The sequence below is a fragment of the Rhea pennata genome, chromosome 5 (assembly GCF_028389875.1).
Source record: "Rhea pennata isolate bPtePen1 chromosome 5, bPtePen1.pri, whole genome shotgun sequence".
Taxonomy (NCBI): domain Eukaryota; kingdom Metazoa; phylum Chordata; class Aves; order Rheiformes; family Rheidae; genus Rhea; species Rhea pennata.
Genome location: NC_084667.1, coordinates 54,367,094 through 54,392,356, shown reverse-complemented (window position 1 = coordinate 54,392,356; position 25,263 = coordinate 54,367,094).

The window sequence follows — 25,263 nt, the reverse complement described above, 5'->3', positions numbered from 1 at the left end:
TAATTACTGTTTTCCCTCTTCATTATAAAGCAACTATTGCAGAACATAAATGACCTTGTAGACTCACTAGATATTCCTGCCAAAAAGCATATCCATTATCAAGTAATACATTTTCTGCTTGTATAGTTCCAGTGTGCTCTTTGAAAGGCAGTATGTTCTTTTTTTGACTCCCTTATCACATTTCGGGATGCCTTTAGTCATGAGACTCCGCTTATTCGGTAGCTCATGTGAAATTTACTTCAGTTAGCAAAACTTAAAGTTCCTTCCGAACTGCTTTCCTGTTCCACAGTGAAGGAGGTGTTGGGCTTGCTCCTTCTCTCACTAAAATACATTTGAGGTTTGCTATTGATTTCAGCAATGTCATGAAGGCATAAAACAATACTTGTCAAGACTAAGTCTTCCAGAGCTGTGCTAATTCACACCATCTGAAGTGTTTTTGTGCAAGAAATTAGCAGCAAAACGAATATTTGAGTTTAGGAACAATACTTCAAAAGGTTAGAAACAACTATCAAAGTGGGTCTGCAGAACTTAAAAACATATCACAGTTCAAAAATCATCCTGGCTGATAGTATACCAACACAACTTGTATAGTATAAAACTTTGGTCTAGAGTAGGGATATCTTCCGAATCATGTCAGATGACAGTAATTCTTGGTAAGCAGGACAATAGTAGCTGTCTTTCCCAAGAGTACTCGCACCCATGTTTCAAAGATAAGTGTGCTAGGCATTTTGACTATGCCTATACTAGTAAATTAAAATTTTCCAACCAAGATGGCTTTCTGACATTGAGGTCAGTGACATGCAGCAGCCTGAATTTGTACTACTAATCTCTTCAGCTCTCGAAACAGGGTGGCTGTAGGCCAGTTCCTGCAAGGAGCAGTCCTGGCTAACACTTCTGAACTGTACCCAGGAATGGTTTAGCATTGTGAAGGTTGGTGGTGGCCACAAGCACTCTCTGGACCATTCAGACAGGTTAACCACATACAAGACCACTCAGTGTGAATGGTCACTGGGAAATTCAGCAATTTAGAGTTCTAGTTGAGGTGCTTACATTGGCTTCTGGTGCCTAAGCCTGGATTTGAATGCTTTGCTTCATGTTACATAAAGTGGCACAGTAATAAAATATTAGAGTTATCTTAAGAGTGGAAAAATATCCACTATTTCTGGCTTAGAAAGTGAGCCTTTTGTTCGCTCAAAATAACTCATGAATGGGAGCTATGCACTTAAGAATGTAGCTACACTCTTTCATTTAAGAAAACTTAAAATTGCTATTGTTAGCGTGTCCCACATTCTAGTCAGTCATAATGAGACTGACATTTTTATTGTTATTATAAAGCGATCAAGCATTTCAGTCCCACAGAGAGATGAAACAGCAACTGTCCGTCTGTAATGGTTTGCATTTTCTAATGGAGATTTGCAATAAAAGACAGAAGAGTTCCAGAAAAGCAGAAAGTGATTTTGCTTTTTCTTTCTAAAGATGTTTCTTGTTAGAACCTGTCAGTTATGATAGCCTCCCTGACTGTGTTGAAATATTCAGTGTCCCACATTCACACCAGGATTATTAAAGGCTGTCCCACACACTCTGTGCAACCTAGAGGAAGGCACGTTATCCCTGTCATTGTGTGGTTTCCTTGAATTCTGACACAAAGCAAGGATAAATTTGCTCTATCCTGCATGTACTGAAGTTAGATATTTCTGGCTTTCTCAGCCTAGAAGCTCAGTGTCATCATCACGGTTGAGGTTCGTGCATCTTCTCATATCCAGTCTTGCCTGCCACCCAGCCTCTACAAATGTGAACAGTGCAAGCCTCGAGCATGCATTAGTGCAAGTCCAAGCATCGTTTAACGGGCTGCACAAATTAAATGTGATGTGCAGCAATCGAGTTCATCATCAAATACTTCAATTTTGGCATGATTAAGACTACTCTTAACTTGTCGTTGCAGATGGGGGCCAGGATCTGAAGTGACCCATATCTGACTTGTTATGTTCATGGAAATAATAATGAATACTTCCCCTGAGCAGATCCCCTTCAAGATTCATGTCACTGTCCCCACTTAGAGAGGGACAAGGAGGGGTCCAGAGTTACCCAGCAGAGCAGTAGCACAAGAGCCTCAGGGTGACCAGGCTGTGGAGAGTGAGCTGGTTGTTCACAAGAGATCCAGGTTTGGGGATAGGAGAATTTTTTCTGAGCCCAGCATCCATCCTAAACCAGCATCACCTGGGGGATATGTACAGTTAGCAGTCTGGGTCCTGCTGAGAGTACTCTGGGGACAGAAATACGGACACTTGGATACCAAAACCTGCTGGGGGAGGGGGGGCTCCTGCATCCACGTGCTCCAGGAGCCTGCTACTCCATTAACAGCGTGTGAGGGCTTACTTGGAGGAAGTGAGGGGCAACCTCCATCACTTCTAGAGAAATGGGGCTTGTGATGAAATGTTTAAGAACATTGATTTATTGAGTCAAGCTGTATCTAAATGTTAATTACACACTTGCCTGGGCTAATCTGAATAGAGTGGATAAAAATAAAGTATTTACAGCTTCCATTTTTATTTCTGTAGATCAGTTCAAACTTTCCTTCTTGTCTGTATTTGAGTAATACTGGCAAAACAGACAAATAAACTCTTCTGAAATGAGATTTTTTTGCTATTGGTAGTGTCCCAGTGGCTTTGTCTGGATCTATGTGGCTCCTGTGAGCCCTTTCAGTCTAGCTTTTAACTTGGGTGTGGTTCATCCAGATCACCTGTAGTCTCCAGACAAATTAAGGGCTGTCAGTCTTACTGGGCTGTGGGTTTTGTTTTTGTTTGCCCCCTCCCTTTTTGAGGTAGATTATAATACAGTATCAGACAGTTTCACCTTTCTATCTCTTGGCTGAGCAGCTTCATGTTGAAGAAGAGATGACCTTCCAAGTAAGGCAGTAGACTTGTTTGATATAGACTATCTTCATGCTCTGCTATTGGTTTCTTATGTGATCTAGCTCAAATATCCTGGTCCTGGAATATAAGTTTTTCCTCTCAGAAATAAGGATATTAACATATGTGGCAGACTTGTGAGACTACCAATGAAATGCCATACAATAGCTTTTAACTAGTTCTAAGCAAATATCCATGTCTATCAGTATCAGAAGAAGTAGAACCTGGTTTCAAATGAATTTGCATCTTGTAGTTGACTAATACTTTTAACCTGAATTATACTAAAGCTGCAGCATGTGTTTGTGAGAGAAGAAACGACTTTATGAATGCCCTTATCATCAGAAAAAGCTCAGTCAGAATTACCTTTTATTAGGCACAAGATATGTATCTCATCTGTGAAAAACAGCTTGAATGATAAGTGGATTTTTATGTCTAATAAAGCATGGTCTGAATGTTTCCTGCAGTTGAAGTATTTAAAATGGTGCTTTACTGTGTGGATTCTCTGATGTCCTAAAGAGACAAGCTAATGACTCGTGATTTCCCTTCTCAGGGGCTGTTAGTAATGTCTTTCTACTCTACCTGGCAGCTTTTTTTTTAACATGCAGGTGTAGGAGGTTCATATTTTTGTGATCTCTACTCCTCTGTCCAATCTGGTTGAAATTCATCCACAAGGTCAAAAGTTATAAAAGAAAACCAATAAAAAAGTACTTTAAAAGATCATGCCTAAGCTTGAGGTGGTTTTTTTCACCTTCAGTATTACCTGCCAGTATTTTACTTTCTGTCTTCAAAATGCCTATGGAGTGCCAGGTAACACACTGACTCCAACAGTGATTTCTGTTACAGCCTGAACTGATACCACTACCTTATTACCTGTATGACTAGTGTGCAGGTATAATTGTTAGGTTCTGGGTAGCAAAAAGCTTCTGCTTCTACCCTGCTTAATTAAGTTGCCAAGTCATCACTTCTACATGGGCCTCTCCAGGGAATGAGTTTTCCACCATCCTCTAATTTACATATTTTGATACCGTAAATAATCATGGAACTAGGATTAATCCAAAACATATACAAATAAATATATAATAACTTGGAATATTGAAATTTAGATCAAAATCCTCAGTCGGGCCACAGAGGCACTGGAAGCATCCAGCATCACTGCCGTGCTGAAGTGCCTGCTCGGTTACTCCACTGCTTCCCCACAACACAGTAAATTCATCAGCCTATAAGACAGAAAATTCATCCGTCTTTGTGCCTATACGTACTCCCTGCAGAGCATGGCATAACCCAAACAAGAACCATCTGATCAGTTAATCCAAGAGTGGTTTTTTGCAAGCATATGACCTACTTTTCTTTGCCTACCCAAAATCTGATTTTTTTTTTTTTTTTTTTTTTGATTTCATAAAGGATCCTGAACTGTTTCCATTCCACCTGCCACATACCACAAAGGTTTAGTTGTGTTACCAAGCAAAATGGAGACAACTGGAGAAAAGCACCTAGACTGTCTCAACGAAAGGCCCTGAACCTGAGTGAGACATCAAAAAAGGCAGGAGATGTAGCTCAGCCAATGCAAACACGTAAGAAACTGTGCAAGGGCTCGGAAGAGAAACCAGATTGCTGTTGAAATAGCTGTTTAACATTTTGTCTGGAAGCACAGCTTCAATAAAATAGGTAAGGAAACCAGCTAAGGACCCCCAATGGCAAACATATTTATTGAGAATCCAATAAAAGTCTCAGAACAAATAGCCTGAAGGACCTGTAGACATAGCCTCTGCTGTAATAAAAATGCAATACAAGGCATCAGGGAAATGGTAAGGGAAAAGGGCTGCTCCATGAGAAAACCAAACAAGAATCCCAGAGCATGAGGCCTGGAGACACAGGCTGAGATGTAATAAAGTAACTGCCATTAGGGAAAAAGAAAGAAAAACAAAACATCTAACAAAAGCACAAAGAAGCCCCAGATACTCCAGCTAGGCTAGCAACACAGCACAAGTTGCCATAAAAACACATGGGAAAATAGGAAAAGAATAATGGCTGCAAAGTGATCAACCCCTGCAGGTACCTAAAGACGGCATGTAGGCGAAAGTCCACAGGAAGCAATGTCAGCTGCAGTAAACTCTGAGGGTACCTAGGAGACAAATCTGTAAAAGGTGACAAAACAGAGGCCTCTGAGCGACTAAATATGTGCATTGGAGAGAGATTTACATTAAATACAAACTCCCATATTGCACAGAGCTCTGATTTTTGTTTTATTTGTCTTGGTCAGCTGAATTTTTTAATAGGTCTGAAAAGAGATTAGAGAATTTCTATTATAAATGCCCAAGAAAAATTGATTTTAGAGGCAGACTGCTGGCTCAAATGGTTGAATTAATACCTGCATACTGTGAATTTTCATATGTTGTAAAAGCAGCCAGAAAAATGGGCAACTATTTTTCATCAAAGATATTGTCATGTTAAATACCATTAACAAAAACAGCAATCAAGGATACGCAGGTATAAGTGAGATTTTTTTGGTGTGCTACAAAGGAGAATGAATAGGTTAAGAAAGAAGGTGATTTTCATTTCCTGGCTTCAACCACACGCTCCAGGTCATGGCCATAAAAGAGTAGTTCCCGGCCGCAAGGCAAAGATCAGATTTTTTTGGCTCTGCTGCTCCCTGAACCTCTGCCCTTGCTGGAAAATCAGATGCAAACAAAAGCTGAGACTGGGCAAGCCAAGTCTATCTGGTCCGGGGCCCTGCCTCAAGCTGTGGATGGTAGAAAACGCTAGCAGATAGCATAGCAGGATGGGATAAATCTAGACTGGCATTCCACCAGCCCATCCTCCTGGCTGATTGCAGGGGATTCCCTGCAAATAATAACAACGTGAAAACCAGCTGCCAGGAGCTAATAGAAACGAATCATAAAATACACAGATAGGAATGTCTCGGACAAAGGTCTGTTGGCATCGATCCTTGTGTGCTTCAAAGCCTTCCTGACCACAGGCCCATTTTTCTCATTTTTCTGCCTGATAAAGTCTTCCTTGTTGCAGAAATATATTTGCATATAGGTAGGTATCAGCTGACTTTCTCCAGAAAGGCTGAGTTTGGAGGAGCTGTGACATGCACTCTTGGTGTGAAGGATATAGCTCTGAAGCTGGCAAGTTAATAAGTACTTTCTCTTTGAAGTGGCTCATTCTCTCCTGGCATTGAAGTTTGTTGTTTAGAATTTGTGCCTTGAATGAGTTGAAAAATCATGGGGAAGGGAAAGAGATAGTATGATTTTAATTTTTTAATGTTTGAGCTTTTTTGATGAAAATGTAATACTGCATGAAAAAATTTCCTAGAAACATATGGATTTTGAATCTCTTCAAAAAAAGTCATTCTATTTATGTCCAGAGTTTTTGCTCTTTTTTTTTAATATATATGTGCTTCTGGATTCATTTATCTTGAAAATATGTTAGAAGTTTTTTTTTTGCTTACAAGCCTCTGAACTAGGAAACCTAACGCTAGCAGTGCTAAATCAGATCCCATAAATCTCCTTGTCATTTTTCTTACGTTACATTGTTGGCAAATAAGTAGGTACTTTTGCAACAATTCTACCTTCACCTGTTTGTTAGCTCTACTGCTGGTGTCAATCCGTCTAAACTATTTGCATTCTTAAAATTTAACTTCCTGAACTATGTCTGGACTGTAATGATCCAAGGATTTGCTTGTCATGTGCTTTAATGGTAGTGCATGGTATTTTTAAGGTTTCTGAATGGTTTCTTCCTAGCAGGTAGTAGGCTGTTCCTTACAGCCTAGATCTCTCCAACTGCCATCAACATCTTGGACTAGCTTTTGTCCTCTTTAGGTTATTCATAGTATCAGGAAAACTGCAAGTTATAACTGCTTCTTCCATTTCTTGGGCCACCTGATGTGGCTTTATCAGCTGCAGTCCAGCTAGCTTCCATGTGCTGCGATACCATAAAGTGCTCCGAGGACCCAGCGGTGTTTGCAGTTCGCAGAGCCGTACGCGGAGGGGTGCTCTCATCACGTACAGGCCTGGAGGGAAGAAAACCTGCAAAGGCCAGTTACAGCAGTTCTGTCCGTGGTCCAAACGAGCGGTGAGCTGAGCTCATTCCAGCAAGCCTCTTGCTAATCTGGAGTTCTCATGGGTGTGAAATATTATCAGCTGCTAGAGTTATTAACCAGTGTTAACCAGGTAGGACATGCACTGAGCTGTGTTTAAGGTTAACTGTGCCATTAAGGGCTTACAAACTCAATTAAAGATTTTAGTGCTCAACAGTTAATGGTTAATTTCTGCAGATGTTCTGTTTCCAATTACTACTCATATATAATGTAAGCAGCATGGCATCACACTTCAGCTCAGACCGACTGATTTTTTAAAATCTATTTTATACCAGCAGAAGGTTTCACTTAATTGTGTAATACCCAATATTTAGTATTCCTGGAGTGTCTTTGAAATCCCCCTTAAATCCCAAGTATTTTCACCTTTCTTTCTCTATTATTATCACCACTCCTTACTTTAGTTGCAATCATCAAGCCCCCTGGCAGGACACAGACGCGTTCTCTGCATCATGCTGAGACCCGGTTGTGCAACGGTGAGGAACGTGCACCACCTGAAGAGCTCTGCACCCCTCGGCCCAGCATTACGAGAGGGTACTTGTGGCTTTTCTACCTTCTGTATCATTGGAAATGTGAGTTGCAGATCTCACAACCTTTGAAGCATCTCAAGGTGCTCAAATATAGATTTGAGGGCCTAAATTCAAGTCCACTGAGTTTAGGAAACTTCATGCAATGATAACGCTTTTATAAAACCAGCTCTGTTAAGAGAGAGTCTCGCTAATTCTGCTGATAGATTTAACTGGGATGTTCTGAAATCCAAATTTACACCCAGGTGAAAACCTGTTATTGTCAGTAAAGAAAAAGAGAATAAAATGGTTCTCAACTAATAAGACAAACTCATAACTAGAGGATGCATTTTTACAAATTCATCGATTAGGAAAAAAATAGTTCATTTCCACATATGCAATTCTGATATTTCTCATGAGAAATATTCTCATTTTTTTCACAAAAAAACATGAACAAATACCTAACTGCACATGTGACTAAATCTATACTCATTATTAAACTTAAGAATATAATTACATTGAAATTAAATATCAGTTGTGTTTGGAATTACTTATGAGTTTAAGTTATTTAAATGTTGAATTCGGGGCTCTGAGAGAAAAGGAGCAAAGGGAGATGCACATAGCACTACCCTGGCAAAAGTCTCTGAGATGGGTTCACAATCAGTTTTAGACGCAATCTGTTTTAGCCATTTGATGATTGAACTGTTATTAAAACAATGTGTCCCATCTCTTGCTCCTGCCATGCTTTCCCACTTCAGCAATCATGTGGGTGTTTGGCCAACTGAATCAGCAAACTCATCAGGCTGAAAAACAACCCTACAAAAAAAAAAAAGCAATCATTTTCAGATGGATACGTTCTCTGGTTCATCTAGCTACACAGTCACGCTATTGCTGCTGCAGACCCAGGAGGCAGAGGAACATTGGGACGGGTGAGGGGACGGGGGGTGACACCACCTCTTCTGGCAGCTGCACAGTCTTCACTCAGTCAAGCTGATAATGCAAATTAATATGCTCTGATAGCCTGTACAAAGTTGAGGTCATCTGGAAAGTCTTTTCACCGCAATAGTCATTTCTGGTGTGTTGTATGTAAAATCAGTGGCTCCTTGACTTGTTCTTTCAAGTAGAGGAGTTGAGGGGGGGGGTCATCAACAGAAATAATGTTATTTCTTTGAGGTTCACAAAGATGCAGTGTTAGTGCCTCCTGTTACTACACAGGCTATAGTCTCTGCAGAAAAGGTTTGAGCCATGCAATGGTAGAGAAATTCTAATTTTTATTTTGGAGAAATTTCAATAGGAGTCTTTATCCCCAATGGTGGGCATGTGCTCAACTGCTGCTAACGTGGAAAGATCAGAACAAGAGTTACCAGGAGATACAACCTCATTTTAAATGCCTAAGAGATAATGCTAAGAAGTTCATAGGCTGACATACTGCAAAATTATCACAGATGGTTATAATGGATGTTTGTGGCTTCAGGACACCTTTAGACCTGTCACCTTTAGGGGTGAGTCCATCCTGCCTGAGCCTATGGAGTTTCTACCATGAGGATAAAACTGTTCTCAGCAGAAAATTGTACTACAGGAGCTGTTAGAGAAATCCAGAAAGGGGTAAGGCGTACCCTAAATCTCAGTACTTGCCCAAATGTAATGGGCACATTTTATTTCACCTTCTCTTTCAAACTAATGGGCACCTCTGAATGCCCACCAGAGAGTACCAAAAGAGAGATGGTGGCCCACACAAATCTGTCAATAGGGAGTGGATGAGAGGACGAAACATGTGTGACAGATATTATTCATGTCCTTCACGACCTCACTGGATGAGCTTCACAAGGGCCATGAGACTATAGGCAGCACAGAACAGAATACTGAGGATTTGTCTTTTAAAGGAGAGTGTGCAGCTGACTTTCTACTTCATCTAAACTAGGAGAAAGGAAGGAACAGACAGTCCAACCTAAAGAGCTACTTCCCCTTAGCGCTGAGCTCCTCACAGAAGACATCTGTTTTTATCAGGCATTTATTTTACGATAGCTGTGACACCTCTAACCAACACCAGGCCACCAGAGTAGAAGATAATCCCACTTCCCTACAAAGAGATGAAATCAACTGATGAGTTGAAAGGGGTTCTTGGACCTCATAGGATTTTTCTTTGCTTTTTTTCCTGGGTGGAAGCTCAGAAAAGCACTCAAGTGGATGGCAGTGTCTCACAAAAAATCTTGTATCATTTGGCAACCACCATGTTCCATACTTAATTTCATTACAGTATGCTGAATGCTTTTTATTTTTATTTCTTTACAATGATTTTGCACCTTTAACAACATGTTGATTATTATGTTTTAAAATAACTCGCTCACTTCTCTAGGAATAACTTCAGTGCAAATTTCATTTAGAGTTGCAACACCTGGAGAAAATCAACATCATGTGACTTGTAGGCACTTCTAAACAGGAAATACTCCATTTATTTTTTTAGCTGTGTTTGTGTAATAAAGTCTAGCATCCAAGTGTGAGCAACACATTTTCTTGTTTTATTAAACAGCATGAAAGGATTTATTACTTCTCCACTGAATGCACTTCTGGCACCAAATGGAGCTGGATAATAATTGTCAGGCACTGAGTTTAACATTATGAGAAAACACCTTTGGTGGAGTTCAGAGTTTATTGTGTAATGAAAAATACACCTAGATGGTGAGGCTTCCTTTGAGAATTTGCTTGGTGAGTGTAATCTCAGGTATTGCTGCTTAATAAATTGGATTCTTTGAAATAGAAATTAAAGTACTGAAATAATACCAAAGAAAGTTATTTTTCTTTTCATCCTCCAGCTCTGTGAAGTTTCTTGAAAAGGAAAATAAAAACATAGGGAATGGTGAACATTTGGGGCTGTAAGATGCCCTCAAACAGCAGTGTTTCACGTTAGGACTTTTCTCCAACTCTCTCTGATTCGTCTTAGCCGCACTAGCACTTCATTTGGTGATACCATCCACTGCCTGCTCCTCCTGCTGGGCTCCCATCCAGGGCAGGGCAGGGCAGGGGTTTCACGTTGGGACTTTCCTTTCTCTTTTTGTTTTATTCTCTGTATTGCAAGGGAAAGGTGCCCAGAGCAGAGCAAGGATCCCTGAAGAAGGACTTGGCTGAAGGGAGAAAGCTGTCTGGCATTTTGCGGGCGTGCAGCTTTCTCCCACCCTCGGGAGTTCCTGGAAAACTGTGACTGGTAAGAAGACGGAAAGATGTGGTTAAAATCAAAGCTTGCTCTTCAGCAAGAGGGACAGAGGGAATCAATTTGCAGCGCTCTGCTTGCTAGTTTGCTGCACCTTGTACAGTCAAACACGCCAGTGCAACGTAGCTGTAAAACACGAACGGTTGAGCTTTGCGCTCTCTTCACACTGCCACAAATAACTGCCCAGGGTACAAACAGGGGAGAGGCCCTGGATATCCCCATGCTCCTGGGTGGACAAGTTCTCACCAAGGTCTCAGAGGAGCATTGCAACTGTCAGTGTATGATCAGTTTTTCACAGAGAGGGTACGGGCAGTGCACATGCTAGAGAGTTCAGGGTGACTACAGGAATGGGAAAATGCTTTATGCTGTCCTTAAATTAAAGGTTCTAACAGGTGAAAAAACTCTTCCACTAAATGTGTCCCTGTGTGCAGGACCATGGGCTCTGGACGTGATGGCGTGTCCTCAGCCCTCCTGAACATGCATCAGAGATGCCATAACAGGGAAGTCAGCAGTGTGGGGAGCGGAGCAGCAGTGGCCCCGGCCCCTTTCTAATGTAAGGAAATGTGGGAAAAGTCTGAGAATTACCTTAGTCTTTCTCTTTTAACATCTAACCTTCCCTTTAGTGATTTGTAAATGAGTAGCATGGATTATAACCAGAGCACCTTTTCTCTGTAAAGTGCCTAGCGTATCCCTGCGGTGCTGTTTTAATAATCAAATACAACAGTGCCACATTTAAATGTCTGCAAAGATCACCCGAAGCGATTCGGGATTAGGTCCGTGCAGATCCGCACGTAGCAGCCAGGAGAGGGCAGTGGTGCCCAAAGCTCAGGCAGTTCGCGGTGTGGCCCGTCCTGGCCGCTCCTGGGGCCGGCGTGGGTGCTGGGACGAGCCTGTTGGGCCAGCTCTGCCTCTGGCTGAGATGAAAGCAGCTCTGCCCTAAAAAAAAAAATAGAAAAGGTGCACACACATATATATTAAGGGTTTTTTTTCTGCTTCAACTACAGTGACTACAAGTTTACTTAATCAGCTTGCTGATAGAGAGTCCTTGTTTCCTTTGATGTTCAGATGGTGCATTAATCATTGAGCATATAGAATACTATCTTGCCATCACCTTACTAGACAACAAGCAATTTCTTAAGGAGTTGTACGTTTTAAGGCTGGAACAGACCTTTTTAATGATATAGTCCAATCTCCTGGCTGAAATAGGTCTGCATCGTGATCCCTGCCTACTGGGCTGGATACAGTGCAGAGGCTTATTTGTAGACTTGCCTTTGTGTTTGCTACAGTGAATGGTGGAGGAAGGCTGATATGTGGTGGGAAAGAAGGGGATCTGCTTGCTCTTAACCTCTCCTCCAGTCCCCCTAGGGCTGACAGGGGCCACCCTGCCCTCTGACTGAGTTGACCTAGCCCTTCCTATCTTGGGGTTGCATAGTCAAGAAAGGAGCACCAGAGGAGAAGAAAAAGCAGCGAAGTGGCCTCCAACAAGCATGAAGAGTGCCTACTCAGAAAAGCTACCAGGCTGAGATCCAATGGGCTACAGGACAGATATGACAAAGCTATACACAGAGCGTAACTGCTGTAGGAATAATAACACATCAGGAGCTCTGCTTTTCCTTGACTTGTGACCCAAGAGAAGGGGACCTTGCCTGAAAGGTGAAGGTGGTGAAATCAAATCAAAATCATTCCTTTTCATGCAGCTAGACTTAGCACAAAAGCTGGTCCTAGGAAAAATTCAAAAGTTTGCATTGCCAAATTCAAAGTGTTATCAGATCTGTGCACAGGTAGCAATAATATCTATAGCTGTATTAATTAACTTTGCTCAGAAAATCAGAAAGAGTGTTAAACATAATGTGTCAAGTTTTATGTCGGGCTCTTTAAGGAATTAGGAGGGCTCCCAATACAGGGGATGGATTACTCCAGCTCAAGAGGCTCTTGCCTCCTTTGATGCCGCTAGCATGGGTCACCTCACACTTCCAGGACAGAGTACGAGCCTGGATGGCCCTCATGGCTGATCCAGGCTGGCAAATCCTATGCTCCATTTCCACAGTGAAGAGCTACACATACTTGTTTTCATTTGATAATGCTACTTCGGATTTGTTATTTTCAGTTGCTTCTTATGCATTTAAATGATCTTTTTCATTTGGATATACTGCAGAATCTCATTGGCAATGCATGAGACACCAATGTGAAACAAACTGGGAAAAAAGGAAGAAATTTTATATTAGTCTATGCTTTCTGATCTCATTCAAGGAAATAAAGAAAATCAAAGCCAAAAAATATATTAGAAATATAAGTCTCTAAAGTTTTTAGTGTGTTTTTGTAGACTAATACCTTGATTCTGAAAAGATTGGCGTGTAATTAACTTTGCCACTGTAAGAATCACATCATGGCACATTTGCTATAGGCATTTACATTGTTATAGGACCAGAGGCTAAGATGTGTCATTATGTTCTACCTCAGTTTTGCAAGCATCAGGATATTACATCGTTATGAACATGCGAACAAATGACATTTTTGAGGAAACTAATCATAATTACTAGATATTATATGATCAGAAACCTATTATGAATAATGAGATCATTTCTAAAATTGGGATACTCTTCAACCAGTTTTAAAATTTGTTCAGCAAAATCAGGCTACTTTAACGACATTTGCATTATGGTTACAGGCAGTTTTAAAATCAGTTCAAATGAACCGGTTTAAATCTGATTTGAGATGTATCATATATAGTACAGCCTCGTGCAATTGGCCAGTACCTATGGGACTCTGGTCTGAGCATCCCTCTGGTTTCACAGAGCAGAACAATGCCTGAGCCTGACAAATGAGGTGGGACAGGGAGGCGGTTTGAACAGCCACCAAAAGCAGCCTGATGGTGTGCACAGGGTGTGCAGGAGAAACTGCACCCTGTCCTTAGAAGTGGTTCTTAGGGTTGCCCTTCACATGCATGGGGTGTCACCCTGCGTGCGGCACGGCTGCTCCTTCACATCATCAGGCTCCACCAAAGCTGCTGTGCAAATCGTTGGCCTGCGTGCAGCACGGCTGCTCTGCAACATCGTCGGGCTCCATTGGAGCTGCTGTCCAAGTTGTTGGCCTGCGTGCAGCACGGCTGCTCTGTGATGGCACCGAACTCCCCAAAAGCTGCTCTATGATTCTCCCGTGTCTTTTCTCTTTAACACAGGTCACCACAGAACAGGATGTAGGGGCTCTGCAGATGTTGCCAGTGCCACTTCTGTTATTTCTGTGCCACACTGACTGTGGGACTTCACAATCGTCATCCCTTGCTCATCACGAATGTCTCCATGGAATCAGACCCTGGGTTTCCTGATCCAGGGCAGAAAGCCATCGCTGGGCTAGGAAGTGTATCCCCCTCTGAGTATCACCATTGCAGACGCATATGTGCATACCAAGTGAAGGCCTGATCTGATAGAAAAATGCAACTGAGATCACAGCCTTTGTTTACATTCCTACTTTGCTTTTTCATAAAAGGTCTCTCCTGTGTGGTATGGAGGATAGCTCATAAGTGACTAGAAAGCTCTTGCCTGGAGACTGTTGCCACAGACAGAAAAGCTTAGCCTGGTAACTTGTACTGGTGAAACCAGGGTCTGGTAGGAGTAAAAGTAATTGCAAGTATTTTAAAAATATGTCTGTACTCACAAGTTTCTACACAAAAATCTAGAGTTGGCACTCTTATCCTGTTTTAACAGACTGGACATTGTTCTTGTCTGATAATTCAGCAGATCAGCTACGCATGTACTTAGATTTGCACGAAGTCAAAGATGGAGGGGGGGAATAAATGATGATCAGAAGTAGTAATAGTTCTTCCAAGGTGGGCCAGGACCCTGGAAGTGTCTTGGGATGAGGGGCAGTGGTGATAACCTCAAAATTTGCCTGAAAAGATTAGTCTCAAGAGAAGAGGTAATCAGCAAGGCCACATGCCATTAAGAAAGTGTATGACAATGTGAAGCCAAGCCATGAAGAAATAACCAGCCTCTAAGCCAAGTCCTCTTCAGCATCATCTCCATGCAAGGCGTGCATGTCGCAATAATTCCATCATCCTCACGTCTGGGATCTGTATGGGAAGAGGTTAATTTTCTCTCAGCTGTTATGGCACTAAGTAAAAGCGCCTGTTATTTTTGTTTGTGGAGTTTTTTTGTTTGTTTGGTGTTTTTTTTTTTTTTTTTTTTTTTTTTTTTTACATTGTGTCATGAAAGAGGCAGGCTTTAAATATTTACGTAGGCTGCTTGGCAACAAATTGCATGTGATCTTTATAAAAACAATGAGTTCTCATATAATTTACATTGCATTTGTGCTGGCTACTAATGGCTCCTGACCAGTGTTCAAAGGCAGTTTTGTGGGAAGAAACCCAGCGTGAGGCATGTTACATTGTGCATTGTTAGCTGCTGCTCCGACTCTTTGAACAGGACTGAAATGTCAGAGGCTGAGGATCAGGGCCTGAACAAAGCTGTGGCTTTTACAGTGCCTAAAACGCACCATATGAGAGACTTGACACTGGTTGTGGTTATACATGGAAGGTCACTGCGGTGGGCGATAACCCCTGCACACAACCCTGCACTCAGTTACTGCTGGTTGAAGGCGTCCCTTCTCTTTTCTCAGGAAATTAGCTAACTACCCAACCATATTTCCTTCAGAAATGACACCTACTTGTCCGCAGTCAAAGCCACCATCGAACAGGCTGCAATCCTTTTCCTATCAGCTGAGATCTAACTTCTGTTCAGCCATGCGAGAAAGGCTGAGCGCTTGCAGCTGCTCAAAAATCATTGAAATCAGCTCAGAAATCATGACATTTTGCAAAACAATACCAACTAATTTCTTTATCTTTGCTTTCTGGCCTGATCATCTTCGGGCTGAAGTATGTTCTCTTAGTTTTTTTTCCACTACTGCCAAAGCCAAAAACATACTTAACACACCCAAACATTGAGTGTATTTGGATTTTTCTTCCCTTCAGGCACTGGACTTCTAAGAGAACATTATCTGTAGCAGCAGTGAGAAGAAAACAGTGGGAATTTCTGACACTGGGTTTGCAATCCCCTTCCATAATCCAGGAAGGTTACAAGAGCTCCCTGCATTGACAGCCCTTGCGAACATTTCTAATGAGAGTAGAGGGGTTAAGCACATGCCATACCAGCTAGATCTCTCCAGAGAATATACAAAGAAGAGTTGCACAAGGAAGTATCTGATATCCTGTTCTAAAAAGTGCATGAAAAGAAACTCCGATCACTGTCTCTTCACTTTTACTAGTAAAAATATAGCTATTGCTTTCTATTTACATGGGTAATAATAAAAACACATGGCGCTCTGTAATGTCCTCCATGTGAACACATGTGAGTATGTCAGCTCACAAGAGCTGGGAGAAGTAGGACAACGTAAGCAGCAGCATCCAGCCTTATAAATGAGAAAAAACAAATGTAGAGAAGTTCAGTGACTTGCATATGATCACGTATGCCCAAAGGCAGAGCCAAAGCTGAAATAGGGTCCAGATCTTCTGAATTCCAGTGCTCTGAATAAATGACGATGACTACCTGTTGGTGTATAGCTATTTGTGTTTTTTTCTCTCAGAAAGCATCTAAATGGAGGTAAGGAGCTTTCTCTGTAAGAGAAGAGAGGCTCTCATTTACAGAGAGAGGCTCTCTCCGTAAACGGTATGAGGCTGTTTGAGAGGTGAGCACGAGCCAGAGGCTCCTTGTGCACGAATACGTCAGACTTCTCGAGGTGCCGCTGAGCAAACACGGACATATTCACATATTTGCCTTCCTCAGGGAACATGCTACTGTCTAGCGGCAGTTTTGTAGCTTTGTGAATGAGTTAATTAGTTCCTAGTGGCTGGGCCAGTAACTGCAAACTGTGTTATCACTTAGCAATTGCTGTTACTACTTCTGCTTTTCTCAATGGCTTCATTTTCCAAGGTAGAAATCTTTAGGGAATGTAATTAAAACTCTTTGACCTTGTCTCAGTAAGAGCTAAAAAATGGAAAGAAAACCAATACCCTTTTAAGACCAGCCTCACAGAACTAAAGGCAAAGGACCATTAGACAGATCCTGTGATCTGGCTTTTATGTGACAGACCATTACCTTCCCACAATTAACCCACCTTTGAATAAGCTGTGCTGTGCTCGACTGTGGCCCATCTTCTAGAAAGGCATGCTATCTCTTTGAAGACTCTGAGAATTGGCAAATCATCACTTCTCTGGATGATTGCCTCACTGTTATATTCTCCTAATTTGGATTTGCCTGGCTTCAGTTTCTGGTCATTGGTTTTTATCTTTCTTGTCCCTATGATATTTAAAATCTCTTTAATACTTCGTACTTTCATCTCCAGAAGAATGAACTATAATCATGAGGAATCTGAGCACTTTGCTTCTTCATTAAACAGTTCAGTGGTATTTCAGCAATCATCATAAGTAAGATCTCCTGGACAGCTAAACATATTCGTAATCAATTGTAAAATAAAATACAACAGGATGCTTAAAAGCAGGTAAAAAACACGGAAGACAAGAGGCAAAAGTCTCTAGTGTGATGGCATATGGTCATGCTTTCACATCCTCCCAGAATCTCTGTGCGCTCCTGTAGAAAGATTATTTGAATAAAACATTGTAAGTTGTAGACTTATATGAACATATGTGAGGCATAATGAAGAAAATCTGTGAATCTTCAAGCTCTGGACAGTTGGGAAACCTGCCAGATCTAATCAAATCCGGGAGTTTTTCTTGGCAGATTTTTACATTGACAATTCTTCAGTCCTGGAAAGAGTTATTTTCTAGAGGAACCTTCCATTCAAATCCATTATTTCTGTGTTGGTTTTGGCAGCTACAAGATTGCACCAAATACCTTTTATTCTCACCAGTTCTTCCAAGGAGAGAACAGAGGGTATCTTCCATCCTCAAATTTTTTTTTAATTTACAGCAGTTGAATTTGGTGGCATGATATCATCTGTCAGGTTAAGTCAATGGTCTTACAACATAAATGGATGCATTCCTGAGCCTTTCTTGGGAGCAAAGTACCAACATTTCCATCAGAGGCAACTTAGGAATATTTGCCAAGTAATAAAGCCTCATACTGCTATCTTCCTCCTTAACTGCTGTTCATTTTTTGCTAAGAAATTATTAAACCAGGAAAAACAATGCATAAGTATATAAACATCACTGAATTTCTCAGCTCCCTCAACTCTCATCTCTACAGCCAGGTGCTGGGCGATCCAGAGGAAGGCTGGGAGTGGGGAGAGGCAACTTTAACGACATCTCCGTGCTGAGATTGGCTTCACATTGGCAAAATAAAAACCTACAAATAGAGCATGGGAAGTTCTTTTTGGTGCCCAATACTGAAAAATACCACCATTTGTTTTCTCTCACACCTTTTCTTATCTACCCTTTACTGAATGCACAGTGATAGGAAGCAGGCAGCAACCTCTCGCTAGAAGCACGTTCTTCTTGGGATGCCTCAGTCCAACTCAAGACCGAAGGTCCTGCTGACCGCAGCAAAGCAAGGATGTCAAAATTAGCTCAGATAAGACCTTGCCTGTGTGTTCTGTAATATCATTTTAAAAATGGTACTTCTTTAATGTCATATTAACCAGAGGCTGACGAACCCTGATAGACACTTCAAGTTAACTGTGATCAGGGGAAGCTAGAAGGCATAACTTCTAACTACCATTTACAGTAACCACAAGGACATGCCCGATATTGTGCCAGTTGGTAATGCTCCTCAAGGTCATGCTTTGAAACCTGGTAAAGGAACACTTTTGAAATTATTTTTCAGCTAAGGAATGACTATCAGATTTTAATTCTGCCTATTTTCAGAGGCTAGCTTCTGGCAGAACTGTTGCATTAAATATTTAGTGAAATACAAGTAAGGTTTGAAAATGCCTGCTGTTGAAGTGCTTGGAGCCATTAGTGCATCTAATTCAACAAAATCCTCAGCCTGACAGGTTAGGTATCAGAGCCACCCATCTCTTAGCTCAAAAAAACGTTTAGTGCAAGACAGCTTATTTATTAGTCATAAGAAATTTCCCCTCAATCCAAAGCATTTATATTTTTCTGTTACTTGCAAAGCTAATGCTGTTTGGCAAGGCCAGGGAAAGAATCGTTTCTCACCTTTTTCACGGACAAGCTAATTTGACCTTGGATGTAAAATTGAAACCACTTATTCAGATAGAAATAAACAAATAGAAGAAAGGTTGAATTTCTTCTGAAGGGAGCTACATCGGCAGGCAGTTTAGCTGAATGTTGCATTTGGAAAATATTTGACATCTTCGGTGTTGTGAAAGAGGTCAGGCAGTTTAAGGGGAGTCTTCTTGCTTGCTTGCTTATAAGAAACTACTTCATTTTGTTATTATGCTGAATTACCCAGAATAGATCACACATAATTGAATCCTCCACAAATACTTTATTGCAAAAATATGCAAGTTGTCTTCTATAATATAAAATATTATTTCAGAGCTTGTAGATTTTCTTTCACCCTGATTAAATCAGGAAATTACAGAAAATTGCAATATACAAAAGATTTGAGAGCTACAGATAGAAAGTGTTATATAAAAGCCAGCAATGTTATTATTTTTAAAGCATCTGCAACTACAGTGTTTAAACACTGCCGCTGTGCTTCGTATTCTAGTATTCACAAGGTAAAAAATATACTATGCATTCTCCATTTTTGACTTGAAGCATTAGCTTTGAATTGGTGCAGCTGACAGCTGATTTCTCTGAACAGTGCAACTTACCTGGTTTTATGATTGACAAGTGTTAAATATTTGCAGTTATGTCCAGAAACAGTATTTGCCAGCGAACGGTATTCCAGAGACTTGACTTGTAGCTATTGGGTATACCCCGAATACCCCAAATTGCTCCAATCAGGATAATTCAGGCAGAAGGAAAAAAAAAAACCTAGCCTGGGGAGCCTGAGCTGAGACTGTACAGCAGAGGGAGTTAGCCCCTGCGGAGCTCCCTGCTGCTGTGGCTGGATCGCCTCTTCCCATGCCGCTTCGCCAGCTTACATATCCCTACAGGATCTTGCAGTCAGCAGTTACTATCTACCGAAATATCCGTCCCACCAGCTCAAATGCGATGAAGACAATGAGACTTATGTTATGGGAGCAGGTGGTGGAAGAGTTGAAATCCCCTAGGAGACTCTCAGGTCCTCTCAAGGTGCGAGCCCTACTTCACAGGACTTCTTCTTGGCTTTTAGGGGTAGTATGCAGCATTTATACCTGGAAAAATGCTCCCCTTACTGCTACACATTGCAATCTTTGCTCAGCCTCTACTGGAGCAGCAAAGCTCCATAACATACTGTAACATGCAGAAATGGAGTCTGAAGGTCATGAAATCAGTTGGTCACACACAAGCAAGGGCAAGTCAGGCCCAAATGGAAAGAATTACGCAGTACTTCACAGGGAGGAGACCAGCTGCGTTCTGCACCTACCAGCAACAGAGACAAAAAAGGGAAAAAATGATGAACAAATTCCCCAAAACTACAAGGAGTTTTTACTGTATCAAGTCCTCTCTGAATCATAGTAAAGGGGGAGATTTTGAAAGAAAGGCCCATGGCAACAATACTAAATCAGCACCAAAAGTATGTAATATTCAAATGAGCTTTACATAACTACCCTGTTTTCCTTCCAACCTCCAGACTGCCTGCAAGAACAGTAAAAATCAAGCTGACTGTAAGAAAACCAGCCTTTGGGCCAGGGAAAGACCTTTCCCATTGCCTCCATGAAATAAAGCATGGATATTTTCAAATAAGCACACCTTAAAATAAACTGTACTCATCAAAGCAAACACGACAGCAGCAGAAGGGTCAATCCACGTGACCCTGCGGCCACCACACTAGCTGTACTCATGTAGAACCACAAGGACCTCATGGATGCAGCTCCCTTGCATGGGAACTCTTTTCCTCTTGTGACACTGCCTCCAGAAAGACTCAGTCCCGAAATCACCAGGCTCGTTGGAAAATGCATTTTGCTACCAAGTTACTACAAAAAGGCCTTCACCTTTGTAGCAAGCAAATAAAGCTAATTCAAGTGACAGTTTGCAATAACTCCTAGCACTTTTTTGAGAGCCTCTGAAGAAAGAGTTACTTACAGCATATAGAAACCTTTTAGTGAATCCCACACAGATTATTTATTGCCATTAGGTTGCAACAGTTGTTACGAACCAGTGTGGCTCATCAGTGCTGCCTGAATGTTGGACTTCTGGAAGCTGAGGAAGGAAGAGACACAGCAGAGTGGAAGGGGTCCCTGTTAAAGTGCAGTGTTTGTACCTGTTCCCAGCAGTACATCCATGTGAGGCAGACCAGAAGGCCTCACACATCTTGCTCTGTTAGCATCTAAAAGGCACTCAGATTAGGACTGATTTAATGAGTCACAACACTCCTTTTTGAAAGCTGGCATTCATTTTATTGATTATATCAATTTTATCAGTTAGTTCATTGCTTCTTCCTGGACTTTCACTGGAGAACTAAAACATCCATTTCAATCCACTCTTCCTTGCCTTTAAAGAAAAGGTCATAAAGCACTCATATTTTATATCTTATTTATTTTTGTGCATGACTATATTTCTCCTGGGACAAACTACTCTTCTGGAGTTTTACTTTGCAAGTCTATTTTCCCTGGTACACCTCCCATTGTTTACATGTGTATGGGCAGAAGAGCCAGACTAAGGGGTGATTGCTGTGGGACAGGGTAATAGAAACAAAATCTTCACTTATTTATTCATCCGGCACAGTTAATGAGCCTTTTCCTCATGGTTGGCACTACTGGTTGTTTCAGATATGGGCTAAACGAGAAAAACAAGGTGCTGATGAGACCTACGGTGGCATATTTATTGCCTTGAAATGAAGTCACCATTCAGGTCAGGTTGTACTGTATCTGTACAATATGAGAGTTAAATAATCATTTGAATTGCTTTTCATATGTTACAGATTTCAACTTTCCTGCCTTCTCCTCATTCAGCTAGAGGATAAGAAAGCCTCTGTTTAGAGGCTTTGCTCAAGACTTCAGCAAAGCTAAATCGATATTAAAAACTGAGTGAGATCCTTGTGTTCTCTGCAGCCCCTTTACCAAGCAAAGGCTTGAAGGCCACGCTAGCAGCAGAGAGCAGGCATGTCCTCTGGTGAGGAGCCCAATGAGACCCAGACATCCACCATCCTCCCGGGATCACCATTTTCCTTGTGCAGAGGTGGCCGCCACAGGACAGCAGAGCTCACCGCAGCGGTGGCACCATCTCAGGCACTTGGACACACTCGTGGGAAGGACAGGCCTGAGCACTGCTGTAGGGAGACTCCCAGCTCACAAAAAGGCCAGAAATAGTACGAGCGCTGGTGGAGGGACATGCTAGGGTGAGGCTGAGTGCAGCGAGGACTTGCCCAGAGCGTGGGTGGAGGCAGCTCTAGCAGGAGTCACTGCAGAGATTTTCCCATACTGCTTTGGCCAGAACAAGCAGGAGTAGCTAAGGTATGCCTATACAGACACTTATGCTTCTGTGGTGGGCAGGGTACATAGACACAGTGTCCTCACATGGATGTGCGCACAGCAGAATAGACAACATCTTTTTCTGGTTTAATTTATCACTAGTCTGGAATTGGCTTAAACATAGCCAGAAAAATAATCCATTCCTGGAATGACTGTTCATCTGAGGAATTCTATTTATAAAGTCAAAGCAACTTAACTACATGGTATAAATATATCTATTCCTCTGGGCAGACACCTTCCCTTGCTATTATAGCAGGGGTCATTAACCACTCTTGATCTGGATAGGCGGGATGGTGACTAGCTAGAGGATTTGTGGGTTTCATTGAAAACTATCAGACAATCTTTAAGTATATGTTTTCTTCTCACATCGAGAATTCAACTCTTTAACATATTCACAGGCAAAATACACAGAGGAAACAAATAGAGATGGTACAGTAAAAGCTTTTAACCATCTTTCTTCCGCTTACCCAAAAAAGGTGATGCAGAACGGTGGTAAGTCTCCCCATAAACTTCCCATTAGACTCCCTGCCTTCCCACATGTGACCAAAATCCTTTTTTTAATAAACCTGTTATTATACTTCAGAATCTTTGCTAAGTGTTTACAGTGTTGCCCTGAGTAACAAATCTGAGCCAAGGGACTTAATTAAATGTAACCTGCTTTTTCAGTTACAGAATTGTCCTTAAGCATCAAAAGGCAAGTGAACTTCAATAATAACATCTTACATCACTTTCTGTTTAAGAGAAGTTCTTTACTCCTCACCGTATATAATCAGTTACTCCTTAGTAGGAATACAGTATTTGCACAGATAATTTCCCACAAGCATTTACAAATTTTATGACAAGTAACATAACATTAGTTTTCATACCTTCTTCTAGAGCTCATGTAGTTACAGGGAAGAAAGTACAAACTTAAAGACGAGTGCTTATAAAGGATCCCCTTTTTATCTCACATTTTTTAGTGTCCTTATAATTTTAGAGTCTTAGCTTTTCAGTCTGGAGCACTTGGTTCTGGATACACTGCACTTTTTTCAGCCACCGCAGTGGAGGCTCTACCCATGAGGGCTTCTGTTAACAAAGTTTGGTGTGGGGAAGGTGCCTGGAGTCAATATGCTGGGCTAGAAGGCAGAGTGGCTGAACCAGCCAGTTGGGTCTGGACCGTGGTGGGCCGGGGCAGAGGTCCTGCTGGGCACAGTGCTGGAAAGGGCTGCAGGGCACTCGCCTCCCTGAGGCGCAAGAAGAGCCAAGAGTCCAGCCAGTGCTACCTACTCCACCCGGTGCCGTTCTGCCAGGCTGTTCTTCAGAGGACAAGGATGCAGAGAGCAGATGTTTTCCTACGTAGAATGGGTTAATCTCCTTTCTCCTCCTCCTAAATGGGAGTTTTAATGTCCATGTGCCCAAACTGTTCATCGTCTACAATACCTGAAACCCAGCCCAATCCTGGGACCCTCGCTGCACAGGTCAAGTCCAAATATCTGGCAGGCCTAGAGATGTTAGATGCCCAGGGGCTACTCTCAGCCATCCAGACAACGGAGCTGGTCATCTCTAATGCTCAGGCAGGAAGCACGTTGAAGGCAGTAGTAATACATTAAACAGTCCCAGAATGAATGTGCAGAGGGCAATGAATCAGGGCTGCAACATCCCAGGCCAGGGCTGGCAGCTAGTGGTTACTGTATTACTGCCTCCGACCTTTGCTCCCTGCACTCCACCCCAGCGTACAACTTTCGCTGCAGAAGGTTGTGGATTGTTCCTGGTTTATTGAAAAGTGTATCTTACATTAACTTCCTTTCTCCAGTGGGTTAGACTGACTGTAGGTCACGAGGAGGTTTCACCAGGAGGCTAGTGTGAACTGAAACAGGTTATCCAGAGAGATCATGAAACCCCTGTCCTTGGAGGTTGTGAAGCTCGGCTGATCCGACATTGGTGGTAGTCCTGCTTCATTCAGGAGCTTGCACCAGAGACTCCAGTGGTCCTGTTGAGACAACAGTGCAATGACTCTGTGATGTGAAGTCATTCTCCAGTTTTTCCCACAGCCACCCTGACTCTGTTCTCAGCTCCACCTCTGAACATGTTACAGATGCCTTCAGCCCACTTGGAAACCTCTTGGGAGGAAAAAAAAAACAAAAACAAAAAAAATGAAGCCTTCCCAGTGCAAAAGGAAGTCAAAGATGGGCATCGTGATCTGTGCAAACAGGACTCAGTCCAATGTATTTTCCTTTTCACAGGATTTCACGGTTTATTCTGTTCTTTGTGTCCAGGCCCATAAACTTTTTGGCATGGTGCTTGTCTGCCTACATCTGTGCAAAACTTTTGAACCCTGATACATAACTGGCAATAAAGCTGAAGATAGCCCCAGACTCTTGCAGACTGGATTGGAAGATCATGGACAGGTACCTGTTGTAGCAGTGATAAACAGTTCGCCTAATAAATGCACTACAGCTGCCTTGGCCTTTTTACCATCTCCGTCTGATTTTGACTTACGATACAAAAATCACCTGACCGGCTGTGGGAAGGGTGCTGCATTCCAGAGCGGGGTGAAACAACCAGCTGTGTGGAGAAAGCAGGCGCATGGGATCCCATAAACACTTCCAACTTGAAAGAGCCACAATCTCTAGATCCTGGTTTGTTTATATTTAACTTTGTAGATCTCAGCTTGTGTGTTCTGCTAGCCTCGGTAATGATACTGTAGTAGTCTGACGGGATTGTGTTGAAAATTTCTGTTTACATTATATAATCTTCATGGTTTGAAAAGAAAACAGACACGCATGTATGCACAGTGATACACTTGAATGAAATGCCTTGTGCGTAAGGGAAATGCTCCTGCTGTAATTAAGTTTTCAGAGCACAGATCTCAGTAATGCCGAAGAGCCTTGATAATTACTGTCCATTTTTGATGAAAATATGGCTAAACGAAGACATTCAATGTGAAAACAGGCCACGGCGGAAATCTGCCCTACTGAATAGACAGGAGAGAGCGGACTACACGAGCACGCAAACTGCACAGCGGTGCTTTTAACCTACAGCGGCGCGTTCCCGGTTCCCACGGGGCAGATCCCCGCGCACCTCTCG